Here is a 20,353-nt window from a genome sequence, read left to right as displayed (position 1 = left end):
TATTTACTTTGGAGTCATTAATGCTTCTAACATTGTCTGACTTTACTAAGATTTATTTTTATGTTCCATATTATACTCTAAAGTCTGGTCTCATAAAAGTTCTTCAGGAATTTATTCAGCAAACCTGTTTGCTGGACATAATTGCTGGGAAGGGTGGTGAGTATACATGCATGCACCAAGTGGAAGGCATTTATAATTTCAGATAGGGCTGGCCAGTGAAGGGCTGTGTAGACCTGAAGGAGGAGGGATGAGGGAGGTACCAGCAGGATATATATTTAGAGGGAAAGTCCAAAGGCTTTGGGGAAGGATGTGTTTAAAAGTTTGTATGAAAAATTTAGCTGTAGAGGAGTGCCCTTATTGGGAGAAGGTCATGTTTTCACCTTTGTCTGACCAACCATTCCTCCTCCCACATAAGTGCTGCTTATCTGAATTTCTATAGCAGCCTATAATGGTCTTACAGCATTTGGAACTGTACATGGTATAGTTACATCTATACTAAACTCTGCCCCTTACTTCATAGCCCTGGACTAGTAGAGGTGAAGTTTATCTAGATTCCTACCATATGTGTAGGTTCTAGTTAAGTGCCTGGCATATTCAAATAATTTAACTTGGCTCTTGAGTCCATCGTGACAAATACAAGGAGCAGCAACATTCTTAATTCACTGTGTTGAATTATATATGGCATTCAAGTGAGCGGTTTAAAGCCACCTGTTCATAGGAATAGCAGTGTTAAGAGCCTAGGTTCAAATCCCTACATGTGATCTTGCATGTTATTTCTTGATCTCAGTATAACCTGGTAAATCCTTGTATGAAAATTGAGTCATCATGCATGGTGTGTATAACTGCTTGGTCAGTAGTAAGTACTCAGTAAATTTTATACTGGTAATCATTTTTATAATGTATGGTCATTAAATGAGAAAGTCACAATGCTGGTATTTAGTATTTGTATAATACTAGAATAGCTTTGGTCTTCAAATAAATCAATGTTTAGCTAGGAGCTAAGTACCGTTCTGAGTTTTAGGAGCACATTAGTAAACAAAGTAGGTAATAGTGGTTGTGACCATATAACTCATTGCCTACATTTCAAGTTCCCTGTAACTATGTGGCTACACACACCAATAGAGTAGATTTCCATTGCTGCAGAGTTTAACTGGTAGATTATATAGTGTAGAGATTACATAGCATAGCTACCTTGTTTCTCAGAAAATATCAGAACCTAGAAAGTGTGGTAGGCTGAATTAACAGTTTCCAAAGATACCAGATGCTAATCTCTGGAACCTGAAAATGTTAACTGGTTTGTAGATAGGATTAGATTAAAGGTTTTTGGATGGGGAGATGATCCTGGATAATCCTAGTGGGCCCTAAATGCAATCACAAAGCCTGTGTTGGCTTTCATCACTGTGACCAAAATACCCTACAGCTTAGAAGAAGAAGAGTTTACTTTGGACTTGGGGTTTCAGAAGTTCAGTTCATGATAAGCCAGTTTCATCACTATGGGCGCAGGGTGAGGCAGAATGTCGTGACCAGGAAGCAGGGAAGGATAATGTACCCTCCTAGGGCATACCCCCAGTGACCCACCTCCAGCCATGCCATACCTGCCTATGGATGACACCCAGTCAGCCCATTCCAAATAGGATGGACTGATTAGGTTCCAACTCAATCTATTCATTTTACCTCTGAATATTCCAGGATGACAGGAGCTGGGGGGGGGGGGTCCCTCATAAGGGAGATCATACATATAGGTGGCAGTCATGAAGACAAAGCAGATGTTTATAAAGATGCTGGCCTTGGAGTGAGGCAGCCATCAGGCTGGAAGATACAAGGAACACATTCCCCATTCCCCACTGTACCCTCCTGAGGCAGCATGCACATGCTTTCACAGTTTTGATCTTCAGAAGGGAGTGAATTAATCTGTTTCAAGCCACCAAGTTTGTGGTAATTTGCTATAGCAACCACAGATAACTTAATACAGAACGAAAGCTTAAGATTACAAACATTGCTGGGATTAAAACCACACCAGAGTGCCTCCAAGACTATTGGTAGTTGTGCCTTGTGAAAGGGTGGAAATAGAGCTTATCTATTCACTGGCCAATTTTTGAAAAGCCATGTGCAGTGAAGAATTTAAAATTTAGACTAATGAGATAAACGTGGCTAAAATGCAGAATAAGAAGTACATCAAAAACCAATTCTTGGTTTATTGGAATGTCATTCATGTATGCTTTTAATAAATCTAATTTAAACAGTTTAAAATACTAAGTTAAAGATTTTAGTAATGGAAACTAGATAATAGGAAAAACACTGGCAATATAATTTTTTCTTTGTGGGCCATATAGTTTGGTCAGCAGTATCCCAAAGGTGACATAAACCATTAAATTTTTTTCCATAAACTCTAACTGGTTTGGAAGTTTAAAAACAAATTTGTAGTGTACTAATAAAACTAACCTGGTCATTGATCACAGGGCTGACTTAACTCCTTTATATTGCAAGAATACTAATGATGGGAGACCACACTTAAACACCAGTATAGTAGAGACCAAAAAGGAAATTGGGGCAAAGAATATAAATTTCTGAAAGAAGTTCATACTCGTTGAACTCAAATTTTACTCTAATGGGAAGGAACAGCCCATGATTGAACGAGCTCCTTAAATATTAAGGGGTAAACGTACTGAAATTTTTTTTTATATTTAAAAAAAAATGATTTTCAGTTGTAGATGGACACAATACCTTTATTTTTATGTGGTGCTGAGGACTGAACTCAATGCCTCACATGTGCTAGGCAAGCACTCTACCGCTGAGCTATACAAACCCAGCCCTCTGAAATTCTTTTTGCATTATTTTCTTCGCTTATCAGAAATCCTTCTATCTGAAACCATTTTTCACCTATTTAGGAAAGCTACCCTTTAATGAGTGCATTTACAGCTGAAGCTTAGGGTATGACCAGCTACACTCAGTAATAAAGAAAATGTGAAGGTTGAAACAGTCCCTTTTTGTGGATGAAGACTATATATGAACTGTAGTAATGCCTTATGAAAACTCAACCCATGAAATTTGCGTAATTTAAGAAGGCAGGATCCAATACACTGACCTCTATTTATTTGCCTACCTTTTATACCAAATTTCATACCTGAACAGTTTATATAAAAATCTATTTAAAACAAATTTAGAGCTGGGCATGTGGTGCACGCCTTTATTCCCAGCTGCTCTCCAGACTCAGGAAGGATTAAACATGCCAGGGTAGCCTCAGCAACTTGGTGAGATCCTGTGAAACAATCAACAACAAAAGCATCAATGACTTCCATCCCCAGTACCATTTAGAGAAAGAATTAAAAAAAAAAAAAAAAAAAAAATTCAGATTATATAGAGATTAGAAAGTTTTGTAAATAAGGTCCTGATTTTTTCAGGGGTGGGGAGTACAAATGAAGAGTATGTTTTTACTTAAACTGCTTACTGTTCAGTCTAGTTGTTGCTGATGGAATTGAATTCCTGTTTCTACTACCTCCCACCTCAAAAAGAAGTTTCATTATAAATCTGAATATTTCTGCTTAAACATGGCTACTCGTACTCCTGAGATGTTTCCAAATAGTGTAAGTGCCCAGTCTGCAGGTAGCCTAGGGTCATTCACATGAGCTCACCTTGAAAAAGAGTAGCAATATCTGCGGTAGTTTGCTAGGCCCTTCCTAAAGGATATCTAGCCCAGCTGGGGTTACAGGGGTGTGCGAACATACCAGCTGGGGTATGTTCACACACCCCTGTAACCCCAGCTATGCAGGAGGCTAAGGCAGGAGGGTCTCAAGTTCAAGACAAACCTGCACAATTTAGGAAGACCCTGTCTCAGAGAGGGCTGGGGTGTAGCAATGGTAGAGTGCTTGCCTGGCATGTGCAAAGCCCTGGGTTTGCATCCCTAGAGCCACAGTAAATAAATAAGCATCTAGTCCCATGCTCCACTTTGTTACACCAGTTCGACAGGCTTCATGTTGCTTAAATCACATGTCTACAAAGCTAGTGAAAAGTATTTGAAGACACTAGCTTGCTGCTCCAAGACCAACAGATGGACTGTGTCCTAAACATATACCCAAGTGGCAGATTCCTGTGAAGCTGTTTTGGCTAAGCTTCCCCAAGATCATCAACCACAACAGCATGAAAAATAATATTCCCAGAAATTACTCATGTGCAAGTTTTCTTTCAGAATGAGTTTAATTATTTGTTTAACTTTTCAGTCATTTTTCTCATTTAGTTGACTATTTGAGCAAATCAAATTTCTGACCCAGGAAATTTTATGACCCTGTGTATTCATGGTTTCTGTGGGTGACTGGGTGACCACTTTGTGCGTCATCATGGATATTATTCTTGCTCTTTGTGTGTGTGTGTGTGTGTGTGTATGTGTAAATGGGGATTGAACCCAGGGGTTCTATGCCACTAAGTTATATCCCAGCCATTCTTTTTTTTTTTTTTTTTTTCACTTCACATATTTATCATTTTTTAAAATTATTTTATTTGTTCTAATTAGTTGTACATGACAGTAGAATGCCAGCCACTCTTATTTTTCATTTTGAGACTAGGTCCTCCCTAGCTCACCCAGGCTGGCTTTGAACTTGTAATCTTCCTGCCTTAGACTCCTGAGCTCCTAGGACTGTGCCTGGCTTATCCCTACCTTCTTTAAATCTTTTGTGCCAGTCAAAAATACTTGTTCTTCATGTCTTTTTTTTTGGTATTATGGATTGAACCCAGCAGTGCTTAACCACTGAGCCATATCCCCAGACCTTTTTAAAATATTTTATTAGAGACAGTGTCTTGCTGAGACTGACTCTGAATTCATGATCCTCCTGCCTCAGCCTCCAGAGCTGCTGGGATTACAGGCATGTGCCACCATGTCCGGCTGCTCTTGACATCTTTTTGTAAGCACAGACTACATTTAACAATTCAAGTGTCTCAATTGCAGATTTATTTAACTTTTATACTACTTAATATGAATTTTTTGCTTTCAATTATGAGTTCATTTTTTATAGTGAAAAAAGATAGTTCTATTCACACCTACTAACAAAGTTGTTGGCAACTTTGAAAGCACTATTGTGGTCAGATGAAATGTTATAATTTATCCTGGCAACAGCTGCTCCACAAATTTTCACAAGGTATACATGAAAATAGTAAAAGTTTCAGCAGAAGAGCACAAATAATCTTCAACAAAAGAGTACTAATCCTTGGAGCTGATGAAGGCTTCACCACCATGTTATTTCAGATTGAATGTCTTCTGTTTTCCAACCTTCAAAAGGATAAATTGGCATTTTCTCACTTATCAAATGAATAGGAAGCACATTCATTATATGTAGGCAACATACTTTACCCCCAAAAGAAACTAAGATGATAAAAACACATCCTAAAAACATAAATTCTCCTTTGTCTGGGCTATATATTTAGAATGAAATTAGGATTTTTGTCCTATTGGTATTGACAGGGAGTCTCAAATAAAAGATATCAAAATAATTTATTTCAAAATATATAATAAGAAAATGGATCTTGATGTCTCTGGTCTGTATAACATAACATAATATGTATGGTTGTGTCCCTAGGAACATAAATATTGTTCCCCAAATTCATCCTGCAAATACTGCTTAGTGTATATAGAGTTGAAAACAACACACATATGTTGAAAAATAGCATCTTTCAAATTTTAAATAGATATTTCACTTAGTTCTCAAAGTTTGAAAAGATTTTCACAAATTAAGACTGTACAATACACATGCTACAATTAGTTAAAACAAGCTTTTCCAGTGTTTGGATGTGACTTTAGATTATATCTACTAAGGTTTTGTTTTGTTTTATTTTTGGTGTGCATGTTGAAATACACAGAACATAAAATGTATCCTTTAACCATATTTAAGGATAGGATTCTTTGGTATTATGTATACACACAATTTTGTGCAACCACTACCACGATTCATTCCTAGAAGTTTTTGATCATTCCAAACAGAAATTTTTAATCATTAAGGAATAACTCCTTATTTCTCCCTCCCCCAACTCTAGTCCCCACTATTTTGCTATCTCTGTAAATTTTACTACTCTAAGAACCTCATGTAAGTGAAATCATATAGTATTTGTCTGGTTTATTTTATTGAGTACGTTGTAAGTTTCACCCATGTTGTCACATTTGTCAGAATTTTCCTCTTTTTCAAGGTCGAATAATGTTCCATTGTATGTGTATACCATATTTTGTTTATCCATTCATTTGTTGATGGACATTTGGATAATTTCCTCCTGGCTACTGTAAATGTAACTATGTAATTAGTGTGCAAGTATCTGTTTGGATCTCTGCTTTCAATTCTTTGGGTATGTACCAAGAATTGAAATTGTTGGATTACATAATTCTACTTTTAACTTTTCAGGGAACCATCAAACTTTTTTTTTTTTTTTTTTTTTTTTTTTACAGCACCTCCACTTCTTTACTTTTCCACTAGCAATGTACAAGGGTTCCAATTTCTTTCTATCCTCATGGGCACCTGTTATTTTCTTATGAAACTTCACAATCTTACACTAATACTTAGGGTATTACTTATAAGATACTTAGAGATGATTTTGAGTTGTTGCCAAATGCATGAATTTACTACATAGTTTCTTTACTGGAGGAATCTGCATTAGGACTACTTTGCATTGGAAAAGCACTTCAAACTATGTTACTGGAACACACTTGAACATCTTTACATTGGCAAAGAAAGCAACAGCTACAAAGAGGTTGGGAACAGAAGGCCACCAATTAAATAATTTAGGCAGTGAATCCCCATTAGCATGGTAACATACTGTACTGCAAGTACTAAAAAGTGTGCTATAATAGAACCGCAAGCTCACCATAACGTTTCATCCAAATATCCCTTTCAGCTCCTTTAGCTGAAGTGAGCTTAGTACCTGGCACAGCCTAATCGGGTTGCTCTACCACTACAGGTTCCTTCCGCCAAGTGGCAGCAGAGTCGCTATGGCCCCAGCGGAGAAGGCAGGTGAGCGCCAGGTAAAGACCAAGCTCCGGCCGCGCCTCACCTTGGTCTCAGGTCCAGGGTTTGAGAGGCGGCTCGTCGCGGTCCTTAGCCACGCCTATCTCCCCTCGAGGGCTCTCAGCTCAAGATCCGAAGCCAGTGCAGAGGTGTCAGAGGCACCATAGACCAGAAAACACCTAGGGCTACAAGACCAAGAGGCCCGGGTTGGGACTAAGACGTGCACCCTCGCGAGAGTTTGACACCTCTCCCCCCACCCTCCGCAGGTCGCGAGAATCCTGCGCGGCGCGTCTACCAATCACCGGGCGGAAGCGGTCCTCGGTGCACGTAATTGGTTAAGGAAGGGGAAGCTCGCGCTCCATTGGCCGCTTTTCCGGCTCCGACTCCACCCCTCGGCCTAAATCCCCGCCCTTTCCGCAAGTCCACGGGTTAGTGGAGAAGGTGGGTAGAAGAAGTGTCAACACGTTCCTTTGGTTCCTTATGCTCCTGGCCACCAGAATGGAGTCCCCTAGTGGAGTCCCTCACTCCTGGTACCTTAAACCTAATCCACGCCCAGATTCTGAAACGTGCAGTCTCCTTCCTAACTCCCGCTTTCCATCCTGCGTTCTATGCTGACCTAGTCCTAATCAGGGAGGTGGTTTTTACTTGTGCTTGGGGGGAAGGCAGAATCGCCTGAACTTTGTCAAATCGAGGTAGTTCTCTTCTTGCTATCAATACCTTATATTTTGCTATGTAGAGTAAACAGTATTATTTGGAGAGACAAGGATCACTACTAAGTTCCCTTAACTTGATAAATCATCAAAATAACCTCAACGAAATAGAACTGCTATCATTCCCATTTCTCAAACAAGAAAACAGATGGGAAATTTATTTATCTATCCGAATCCTGTTGTTTGTTCTGTAAATATCCACTGTACTCTGTCCTTTTCATCCCTATCGCTCTTGCTTTAATTCAAGCCTTCATAATTGCTTGCCTGGATTACTTCTATAAACAGCTTGGTTACTCCTCTCCTGGCCATCCTCTATTAATCTTCCCAATGCAAATCTGATCCCATCTCTCAAATCATTTTTCTCAGGTCTCTCAAATGTGAAATCCTCCTGTGGCCCCTTTTTGCTTACAAATTCTGGCAGAGACCAATTCTTATTAAAATACAACACACCTACAGGTAAGTGCACCATCACGAATGCACTCGGCTGATATCCTGATCACACTTATGCAACCAGTAACTAGCTCATGCAACAGAAAACAGTTACATTCCAGAACTAAACCCTCCCCTTCACCAAAAGGTGACTACTATCCTGACTTTTTAAGAACATAGGGTAGTATCCCTGCATTTGCACACTATGTGAGTGGAACCATTTTAACATTTAATCTTTTGTTCTTGGTTTCTTTAACTAACTATTATGTTCATGAGGTTGTCCCACATTTTTTTTTTTAGTATAGTCTGTTCATGTGAATGCTGTCTTGGATTTCATTGTGTGAATATACAATTTATTTATCCAGCCAAATTTGATAGTGATTCCCTTGGAGTAGTCAACATTTTGGAGCTATTAAAACTATTGCTGTCAGGCACAGTGGCACACATCCATAATCCCAGCAACTGGGCAGGCTGAGGCAGGAGGATGGCAAGTTCAAGACCAGTCTCAGCAATTTAGTGAGTCCCTAAAACAACTTAGCAAGATTGTATCTCAAAATAAGAAAATAAAAAGGGCTATGTACGTAGCTTAGTTGTAAAAGTACCCCCCGGGTTCAATCCCCAGTACCAAATAAATTGCAGTAAACACTAGTATATCTTTTGATGAACATGGTGAATAATGAATGTATTCCTGTTGGGTATAAACCTAGAAATGGAATTCTTGGATCAGAGGTTGTATACCATGTTCAAATTTAGTAGATATGTTAAAAGTTTTCCAAAATGTTTACATCTATTTTTGCTCCTTTCAGCACGTTTCAGTTGTTCACTCTTTTCATCACCACTTGGTTTTCCATTTAAAATTTTTCTTATCTGTTCTTTTTAATTATACATGAGAGTAGAATGTATTTTGACATATCATACATACATGGAGTATAACTTCCCATTCTTGTGGTTCTACATGGTGTGGAGTTACCACTGGTCGCACATTCATATATGAACATAGGAAAGTTATGTCTGATTGATTCTACTGTCTTTCCTATTTCCCTCCTCCCTCTCTTCCCATCATTCCTCTTTGTCTAATCCAGTGAACTTCTGTTGATTCTCCATTTTGATCATTTTGGTGGGTGATAATTGAGTCTCATGTCATTTTAATTTGCCTCTCCCTGATGACTGATGAAGTTGAGCATCTTTTCATCTATTTGTTGACTATTTAGAAAAATCTTTATAAAGTGTCTGTTAAAATCTTTGCCCATTTTTCAAAATGTCTTTTTTGTATTTTCCTAACATTTGATTATAAAAAAAATCTCGAATATTGAGTGAAGTTTAGAGAATTTTGCACAATAAACACCCTAAAACATATCACATAACATATCACATAACTGTGCACACCTCTAATCCCAGTGACTCAGGAGGCTGAGAAAGGAGGATCGTGAATTCAAAGTCAGCCTCAGCAATTTAGCAAGGCCCTACGCAACTTAGTTAGACCCTGTCTCTAAATAAAGTATAAAAAGGGACTGGGACTATAGCTCAGTGTACCCTTGGATTCAATCCCCAGTACAAAAACAAAAAACACCACATAGATTCTTCCATTAATATTTTATAAAACTTGCTTTATGACAGTTCTTTTTCTCTATCCATCTTAATGTTGTATTTCAAATTAAATTGCAGATAGTGATATATATATATTTAGCTTTCTAAATACTTTAGCATCTTTATCACTAACTAGAAATCAGTAGCTAAGGTTTCTTTCCATTTAAAATGTACATGAAATAAATATACAAATCTTCAGTGTACATTTGCTGAGTTTCAACAAATGTATTTACTTGTGTAACCCAAATTCTATTAAATAAATTCCATACCATCACCTTGGAAGGTCCTTCATGCTGCCTCCTATTTCTACTCTCTCAAGGCAACTGTATGCTGATCTTTTCCACCACTGTCGGTCAGTTTTGCCTGTTTCAAAATTTCATACAACTGGAGTCACACAGAACATCCTTTTGCGTAACATTCCTCTCAGCACACTGTTTTGAGATTTATCCACGTTTTGTACATGTCATTAATGCCTTCCTTTTCATTTCTGAGGAGTATTCCATTGGACAAATATACCACAGGTTGTTCATCTGCTACAAGTGCATTTTTAAAAAATCACTTTATTGAGATATGATTACTTCACTAAATTGTATATACCCAATGTACACAACTTGATGAGTTTGGAGATAATTATATACTCTTGAAACTATCAGCACAATCTCTGCCATAAACATATCTATCATCTCCAAGAGTTTCCTCCTGCCCCCATGTGTTTACATATATGTGTACACACATATGTGTATATATTGCATACATCTCTCACTCTGGGTTCCATTTCATCCTTTCGTTTTAATTCAAAAATATATTTTATTAGGTTAACAGCTTTTTATCAGCATAGAGAAGGATACAAGTTCTAGAAGATTCTAAACATTTTGTCAAAGTGATAGCAAATCTAATATACATAATATTTATATTTATATAAATTATAAATATGATGACATGTCAGTTTTAGTGTGTAAAATTATTATACTAATGTATCACTTCATTCTTTTAATGTTATCTTTTGAGGGAAAACTTTCTTATTTATAGAGGTGGGTCCAGATACTTTTTTTTTTCTATGTAGATAGTCGATCTAGCAAGTTTAATTTAAAAGATCACTTTCCTACTTGTTGTTATTGTAAGAAAAATGCAGCTCAATTTGGGTCCCAAGGCAGCTCAGATCCTTGAATCCAGGGGAGCAAGCACTCTGGGGTGCCAAGTCTGAGTCTCGGCCCAATGAATGCACCCAGAAAACCACTCTGGATGCAGGAACTCACACAAGAGTTTTTATTAGGCGGATGACCAGAATGTGTGCTCTCAGTGCTGGGAGAGAGAGGGAGAAAATAGCAAAGAAGCTTCTCTTAAGTAGTGGAATTTTGTGGGCTAACAATCATGGAGCCAATTGCTGACGAGGAAGTTCGTGGATTAACCATAGGACCAATGGCTGCTGAGAATATTTGCAGGTTGACGAGTAGACCAATGGCTGGCTAGGATGTTCACAGACTGATGATCAGGGTTGTAAAATGGTGTGTGTCGTGGCGGGCCAGAATAACGGCGGCAGCAAAATGGTAGATCTGATGCCAATAGTTATAAATCAAGTGATAATATGTGACATATTTCTCAATTCAACTGTTTCATCAGGTGGTTTGCATATCTTTACACCAATACCACACTGTCCCCATTACTATGGCTTAACTGTAAGCCTTGATAGTGTATCAGTGAACTGAATTTTTAATTTAAATCTTAATAGCCATATGGCTATCAGCTACCAGATTGGACAGTACAGATTTAGAATATTTCCGTTTTCATAGAAAGCTCTATTGGATAACACTACTATTGGTCTTTGGCAGCCAATACCAGAGTTTAATGTTAGGCTGCTCTTCAAAAATATCTATGTAAATTCTTTTTAAAAGGAATTTGGGACATGCTTCCCATAGATAGGTAAGATACCCAATTCTTTCAACCTTGAACTTTTAGAACTGAACTTGAACTCTTAGAAATGAAAATACTGTTTCCCATGTGGGAGAAGGTAGTACCTTGGAAAACATTTTTATTGATCAGACAAGATGAAATATGTAGCCCCACATCATAGGAAAAGATTCCTGAGGAAGCCAGGCTTAGTGGCACATGCCTGTAATTCCACAGACTTGGGAGGCTGAGGCAGGAGTTTGAGACCAGTCTCACCAGTTTAGTGAGACCCTATCTTAAAATAAAAAATAAAAATAAAATAAAAAGTAAAAAGGGCTGAGAATGTAGCTCAGTGTGGAGCACCTCTGGGTTTACTCCCCAGTATCAAAATAATAAAATAAAAAATAAAATAAAATAATAAAATATTCCTGAGATAATATAGTAGCCAACAGCCATAGGTCTAATTAAATTTTCAGTTTTTTTAAACAGTAGACTAAATAATGGTCTCTAAATATGTCCATACCCTAATTCCTGGAATCTTATGTGGCAAAAAGGACTTTGCAAATGTAATTAAACTAAGAAACTTGAGATGGAGAGATTATCCTGGATTATTTGGGTAGGCCTTAAAAGTTACTGATAGTGTTCTTACAGAAAGGAGACAGAAGGAGATTTGACTACAGAATAGAAGGCAGCAATGTGATCACTGAAGCCAGTGGCCATGCTGCTTGGCTCTGAAGATGGAGGAAGGGGCCTCCAGCTCAGGAATGCATGGAATGCTGCTCTACTATCTGGGAAAGGCAAAGAAACAGAATGTCCCCTAACCTCCAGAGGGAGAATGGCCTAGCTTACACCTGATGTTGGCCCAGTGAAACTGGTTTTGAATTTCTGGCCTCCAGAATTGGAAAAGAATAAACATGTATTGCTTTGATAAGTTCTAAGCTTTCAATTAATCAATTTAATAAAATGAATTAATTATTTCAAAGTTACCAGAAGTGGTACATTGTTTATATTCAATTTATGTTTTTATAGGTGGTCCACATCTGGGAATATGGGACATAATGGGTTAAGTCACCTTGTATTCATTTGCTGTAGTACCACAGGAAATTAAAGCACTCAGTAGCACTAGCCACATTTGAAGGGTATAATTTCAGACAGTACAGTTCTAGAGTCTTCTACTTGAAAGAGCACCATATGTGATCTTTGGCAAGATCTCTTGGACTCTACATCTTTAGGAATTTAGACATTGTGAAAAAAAATTTGCTACACTCACCCAACTTGAATTTGTCATATAACTGTTTTGCATGGGATAACCTCAGGACTACAGTAATGCAAGACCATTCTTTGAAACTACGATTCACTCCTTTTCACCAGTCGAGACCAATAAATGGCATCATTTTTCTCATGAAAACTGGAATCAAAAAGAGATGTTTCATTTCAGTTCATTCTTTGGAACACCAAAACATTGTCAAGTCAAATGCAAATCATACTTCTTTTGATAAATTCATCAATTAATAAGAAATAATGACTCTAATGTCCTAGCTTTGTTTGGTGTGCACATGTGAGGTCCAAAGATACTAGGGTGAACAAGACTCACCTCTAATCTACTTCAAAAGGTCCCACACAGGGACTGGGGTAGGGCACTTATCAACAATGCTTAAGGTCCTGAGTTCAGTTCCCAGCACAGAAAAACAAACAAGCAAACAAAGGCTCCACCCACAAAGGCCTTCAGAGCAGCACACTGCAGATCCAGCTCCAGGCCCACTTGTCTGCATGTGTAAGGGTTTTATAGCAGCTAACAGTTGTTAGCAAAGTGCAAGCACTATCTTCCTCAAAAACGCAGGACTGCCCGCTTCCAGCCCCATACGCAAACTGCTGTAGTTACTACTACAACACCCTATATCAATGCTCTAAGATTTAGCTGGGAAAGGAGGCTTGGGGCCTGCCCACTGGCATACTTTTAAAAAATATTTTGTGTTAAAATACACATAACAAAATTTATCGTCTTCACCATTTTTAAGAGTACAGTTTTGTGGAACTAAATACATACATGATGTTGTGCAATTACCACCACGATTCATTTCTAGAAGTTTTTCATCATCTCAAACTGAAACTCTATACCCACTGAACCAAAACTCCTTATGTCCCCTGCCCTCCATTGTCTTCTTGTCTCTGTGGATTTGACTATTCTAGCTAACTCAAATAAGGGGGATTATACAGTATTGTCTTTTTTGTGTCTCGCTTATTTTACTCGGCATGTTTTTCAACAACATTTTCATTCATGTTATAGCATGTGTCAGAATCCCCCTCCTTTTTAAGGCTAAACGATAGTCTATTGTATGTATATATCACACTTTGTTTACCCATTCATTTGTCGATGGACATCTGGGTTTCCTCCTTTTGCCTATAATGAATAATACTGCAATGAACCTTAATATACACACTGGTATATTTTATTAGTAGGCTACACAAACCTCTAAACCGGAATTTACACAATATGGAAAATAGGTTTAAAGTCTCTCCTAAATAGTAGTTATAAAATCTGGCCAAACATTAGAATTACCAGGGGTTTAAAAAAAGTTCCTTGTATTCATGCTGTACCCCAGACCAATTACATTAGAGTACCTGGGAGAGGGACCCAAGCATCAGTATCATTTGTAAATCTTACTGATAATTTCCAATGTGCAGTCAAGTTTGAGAATTAGTGCCCCAAATAAATGCCTGGTAAATACCATTTCATCTAAGGCTCATTTTCTTTCCATATAATCTTTAAATCACACTTAAGTTTCCCATATCTTCAAATCCAATTAAACTGAATCAATTCATTTTAATTTTTTGGCGGCAAGGGTACCAGGGATTGAACTCAGGGGCACTCGACCACTGAGCCACATCCCCAGCCCTATTTTGTATTTTACTTAGAGACAGGGTCTCACTGAGTTGCTTAGGGCCTTGCTAAGTTGCTGAGGCTGGCTTTGAACTTACGATCCTCCTGCCTCAGCCTCCCCAGCCACTGGGATTACAGGTGTGTGCCACCACGCCCAACCTGAGTCAAATTAATTTTCATATTTTCAAGATCTTCAGCTAAAGCACTTACACTTATAATTTGAGATAAGGGAGAAAAATCTCAGGTCTGCCTACATTGTTAAGGAAAAGTTTGCTTCTGTCAGGTGAGAGTACATGTAAGTCTGGAGGCATGGCTCAATGATAGAGTGCTTGCCTAGAAAGTGCAAGGCCCTGTGTTTGATCCCAGCACCACGGGTCGGGGGGGGGGGGGTGTTTTATTCAACTCATGAAACTGTAATCACATTTTCTTTAATAACTAATTCTAACACAATTAGTATTTAATATTGCTTTGAAAATTTCATGCCAGTGTACTTGTATACAAAAAAGAAGAAAAGTACCAGTATTTGTAGGTGATGTAATCGATACACTTAGAAAATCCAAAGAAATCAGCTAACATTTTCCTGAAGGTACAAAAATAAGTTAAAAAACAGATAAAAGTCAATAAAATCCTCATATGACCAGCTAAAAAATCACTTGTAATTTATAACAGTCACAAAAACTTAATTATTTGAAAGAACAAAAAGAATGCTGCTTACATTTATTTGTTTAATTGTAAAACATACTGGACAGTGCTTCAGAGAATGGCCTGTAGAACTGGCTGCTTCAGGAGTCATGCCAACTTCCACCATTTGGCATCTGTGAGAACTTGGAGAGTTACTTGACCTGTCTGTCTTACTTTAGCTGGAAGCTGAAGAAAGTAATGGTACCTACCTAATGGTGTTGGAAAGCTTACATGTGTTAAAAGTATAAAGTGCTTAGAACAAATACATTTCAGTGCTAGCTCTTAGGTTTATTACTGGGAGTTTTTTGAGAAAGGAGTTAAATATATAGAGAGCTATAGCATATTCTTGAATAGAGTGAGTTTATAGGCCTAAAGGATGAAGGAAGACAGAAAAGAAACAAGCTTTGGATGGCTGAATGCATAAGAAGTAAGTTCTGAAGCTTGAGACTAAATATTTTATATGACTCTTTTCTCTACTTAATTTACTTAATCTTAATCTACTTAATTTACAACTGCATGAAAGGATATAAAGTTTTTATATTAATACAATTGTGGTTAAATATAGAGAATGCTAAATGTAATATTAAGTGAAAATATTTATAAATATTCACATGGAAAAATAAATGAATTTAAATATAAAAGAATACCTGAAAAGAGAAGAGCTATTATTAGCTTTTATAGTCTATTGTGCCATAATACAGAATAATAGTGCTACTGAAAATTTTTACTCCAATAAATAAGAATTCAGAAACATGGCTCCAATTTTAAAAATAATAAAACAGAAAACATGAATGTACAAGGTTTCTTAAATCAAAGGAATAAAGAAAACTAACATATATTTTAATAATCAGATAGAAATTAGAACAATAGTCCAAAGACAAGAAATTAAACATAAAAGTTTAAATTAATTAGGAAACTATTAGGAAAGAATTTTTTAAAAATATAGCAATGGAAGAAAAGTCAACTTCTTTCTTTTATAGAGTTCAGTAGAGAAAGACTAGGACATCTGAATATTACACATATGCACACATGTGCATGTACACGCACACACACACCCCCAAACACACAAACACTGCAATTTTAATTATCTGTAAAATGGAAAACAAAAGCATCATAAGAGAATTGGAAGTTTTAAAAATCAAGATGACAAAAAATCAATCCACCCACCTTCTATCCTTCTATATCTGGATCGTAGTGTTTACATGAATCTACATGTGACAAAATGACAGAACTGTGGAACACTGCCACACATCTCAATGTCAGTTTTCCACTTCCATGGGGAGAATGTGGCTGAAGAGTACATGGAATTTATGATTTTTGCAACTTTCTTTGAAACTTAATTCAGAATAAAAATTCTTTTTTTTTTTCATGGGGGGTTTGGTTTGGGGTTTGAACTCAGGGGCACTTTACCACTGAGCCACACCCCCAGCCCTTTTTAATTTTTAGTTTTGAGAAGATCTCACTAAGTTGCTTAGGGTCTCAAACTTGGGATCCTCCTGCTTCAATCTCTTGATTTCCTTGGATTACAGGCTTGTACTATTGTACCAAGCTCAGAATAAAATATTTTTTAAATGTCATTTTAAAGCCTCAAATTAAATATGTGTGTGTCTGCATGCATGCATATATATATAATGTATATATATATATATATATATATGTACACACACCATGTATATATAAAATAAAAAATATATGGTGTGTGTGTACATACATAATTGTCTTGGTTCTCCCCACAATGGATTTTTTTGACAGTATTAATATTAGAATGAATAAACCTACCTTTAAGAATGTCCCCAGAATACTATTTTTTATGTAACTTGAAATAATTGTTATGAAATTTATAATTTGCTATAATGTTTATTAGTTTGTTTATATTCAACTTTTAAAAAGGAGGTGGACATCTCACTGCCATTCCTTCTATATAATCACATTCATTAGCTTCTAACTTACTCTTCCAGTTTTCTATGCCAATGGATATGTATATAGATTTTTTCTTACTTTCTCCTTTTTTATGAACTTACCACAAAACCAGATAGAATGAAGTATTCGGTACAATAAATACTTCCTCTACATTGTCCCTACCATTCTAGTCTCATTTGCTGCCCATGGTGGTAAGCTGGCTCCACTCACATCAAATGCCCTGTTAAGGCTAAACTACATTGTTCATGGGAAGTTAGGATAGCACAGATCATCTGCTTTAAATGGTTTGCAGCTTCCTCTCTAAGGGAAATAAAAAGTTACAGTCAGTTCTTAAATGTATAGGATGACTGTCCAAAGCTTATTCTTCAACACACGTTCAAAGGGCGAAATCCTTGTGTGTATGCATTGGATTTTCCCACCTTCAAACAAATGGAGGATTCTAAATTACCTTATCTATTTGAACATACTCTTGTCTATCCAGAAAATCTAGACAGTGTTGCTGGGAGGAAAACTTCTACTAACTTAGGTTCCAGTGGTTGGGGTTCTAAAAAAAAGATTAACAGATTAATAAGAAAGAGATTTATTATACATGCATGTGAAAGCATTGTACATGGAGTATTTTTCTGAATGGCCAGAGATGAGGGGTATGTGTGTTAAGGCTTCAGAGGGAAAGTATGGAAGGGTCAGAAAAGGCTTATTTTTACATTTAAATTCCTCCAGAGGTCCCCACATTCAGTTTCCTCCCTTACAGGATGCTCCCTCTGAGGAGGCTACAACAGCTGAGTTCTCAGAAAGGCTGAGATACACATCAAAGTTTAGACAAAACTTTTTTTTTCTTTTTTCTGCAGCTGCTGTTTGTTCAGATGGACTAAGTAGACATTAGGCCATTCCCAAGTGTTAGGCCCTTTACTCTCCCATCTGAAAATGGACACAAAGTTTCATAGACAAGGAGCTGGTTCCATTGCTGTAGAGAGAAGACTGGTTAAAGGTTGAGAGTTAAGTCATCAATGAAAGACAAGAACAGATTAGAACAAGGATGAATAAGCAGAAAAGAACAAACAGGAACACATAGACCGGTGTTCCACAGAAACAGTCTCCTGTTCCTGAAACAGCCAACTAAATGATTGTGCCTCATTTATTTGATGTAGAATGTACACTGTAGAATGGACATTACTCCTGCCTTATTTACATAGAAGTGTCACCATTTGCCAATAATTGCACAAGCTCTTCTGTGTTGGTGTATGTGGTTAGTGTATATAGGTCACAATTTTGGAATACAGAGGTTACTCTGTTAACTTTAGATTGATAGACTTCCAAAGTTTGCACAGTGACATGGAACACTCGTTCCATTACTTTGTAAATGTTTAGAATTGTTTTCTCTGGATCATTGTTTCCAAACCTGGAAAAAGTGTCCATATTGTTGAATGACTTTGTGATCAGTGGGTGGATTGTTTATGATGTTTATGATTGTTTATGTTGGGTGCAACTACGGTGGTGTTTCTTTATGCATGAAGGATCCCAAATTTGTAACCTGGCTAGCATTGAAGGTGGGATATCTTCTGGGAAAGTAACAGCTATCCAAGTCCTCATTGCCCTGACCATTTATTTGGTGGGAGCCCTTCATGTACCTTATTGCAGCATAAAGATACCAAAGTTGTTAATGGATAAGGTCAGAGTGGATACTATGATCCACAAAGTGGATAAATTTGAATCTATCACTTATGCTCTAAGTTATGTAAAAATATCACGAAGTTTCTTAAATTGTACGAAATTTTTTTCTGGTTCAGCTGTGACACCGGTCAAAATCCAAAGAGGAGTTTTGCAATCTTTTCTCTGGGTTTTTACCTGTTTGTGTCAATCTTTAAAGTACACAGGAAAAGGCGATTTGTGAGTTTTCTAATTTTTAAGGGCATGTCCAATTAGGGCCACGGTACCAAGCTCCTGGGAATCCTCCCCCGCCTTTGGCCACGAGCTGGCAATCTGGGTCAATTCATTTCACCAAAGGACAGGCACATAGCTGCGCTTAGAATTGAGGTTGCTGACCTCCACAAACGTTAGACACAAATTCCAGGGGTCCAGGGTCATCCTGGGTCAGGGTTCTTGAGGAAGCAAAGCGCAAACTCGTTACTGTGTCAGCCCTCCCGGGGGAACTTCCGTGTGGCTGGGCGCAGCGCTGGTGTCCCGCGCGGTCCCGGGACTGATAGGGTCACCCGCCCCCCGGGCCGCCAAGAGATGCTCTTCCTCTACGTTCTGACCGCCGGAGCAAAGCTCGAGGGGGCGTGCGGCGAGCCCAGCCCCTACCCGGTCCGCGGACCGACAGGGCATACCCCCAGCCGGAGGCCGGAGACACCGCCTGTTCTGCAGGTGAAAATGAGACCCGCGAGCCACTCAGGCCGCGGAGCCCAGGAAGGCAACGTGGAGCGTGGCCGAGACGCGGGGCTGGGGCGGGGCGGGCGGCGCGAGCAGCCAATCCCCGGAAAGACTGGGAGGGCGTGTCACGGCGGGCGGGGCCGCGGCCCGAGCAACCAATCCCCGGGAAGTCTCCAGCCGGGCGGGACTGACCCGGCCATTGGCTGCCGAAGGCTCAGCCCGCTGGGATTCTTCTGGCCCCTACGGTAGCTGGAGAAGTAGTGCACCTTGCACCGAGAATCCTTCTTGGAACTTCGAGCATCCCAGGCTAAAGAACCGGATTGATCAGGCTGCTCACCAGTCTTTGTGGATATGTCTTTAAACACCAAGCACACGTGATGACAGGGTGGTGAAAGCAGGTGCAGGAACATTTGCCAACTATAAAAGCAATACTCTAAAAATTCTGTATACATGTTTCTGTAGAATACGGACTACCCCATTTCTCACTATGCTTACTTGATTGACTTCTCTTTTCCTTCCTCTCCCTGCCAATTAAATTTACATTCTCCCCAAGCCATTTTTACCCAGTAAAATATGTATATTTCTTCACAGTGTAGTTGAGTAAAGCCAGAGATGAGGGGAACCACGGTTGTGAAATAAAGTAAAATAAATGCCCATTCCTCAGGAGCAACAGCCTCATATTGGGATGTGTTAGTTCATTTACAGAATCAATATATATGGTGAGAACCTACCACATGCAAAACAATGTAAATGGACCTGGGAGTAAATAGACAAAAATCCAAAACAGACCTTTCTCTTGTGGAGCTTTCAATCTAGTAGACAGAACAAACATGAATACAAGATTCATTTAAAAATGTAAAATTATTACTTAACTAGAGCTAAAATGGAGGTGTCAAGGTCCCTGTGTA

At 38.3% G+C, this 20,353-nt stretch overlaps 1 non-coding gene across 1 annotated transcript; it reads right to left on the bottom strand.

Annotated features, from left to right (window-relative positions):
- Positions 1-18,860: 18,860 nt before the first annotated feature.
- Positions 18,861-18,988, bottom strand: LOC124995173 (small nucleolar RNA SNORA26). Its single transcript, XR_007110648.1, has one exon. It is a non-coding gene; the product is annotated as a small nucleolar RNA SNORA26 (small nucleolar RNA).
- Positions 18,989-20,353: the final 1,365 nt, after the last annotated feature.

Source organism: Sciurus carolinensis, chromosome 10 (genome assembly GCF_902686445.1).
Source record: "Sciurus carolinensis chromosome 10, mSciCar1.2, whole genome shotgun sequence".
Taxonomy (NCBI): Eukaryota; Metazoa; Chordata; class Mammalia; order Rodentia; family Sciuridae; genus Sciurus; species Sciurus carolinensis.
Note: the sequence above shows the minus strand (reverse complement) of the source record. Positions and strands in the feature narration are given on the sequence as shown.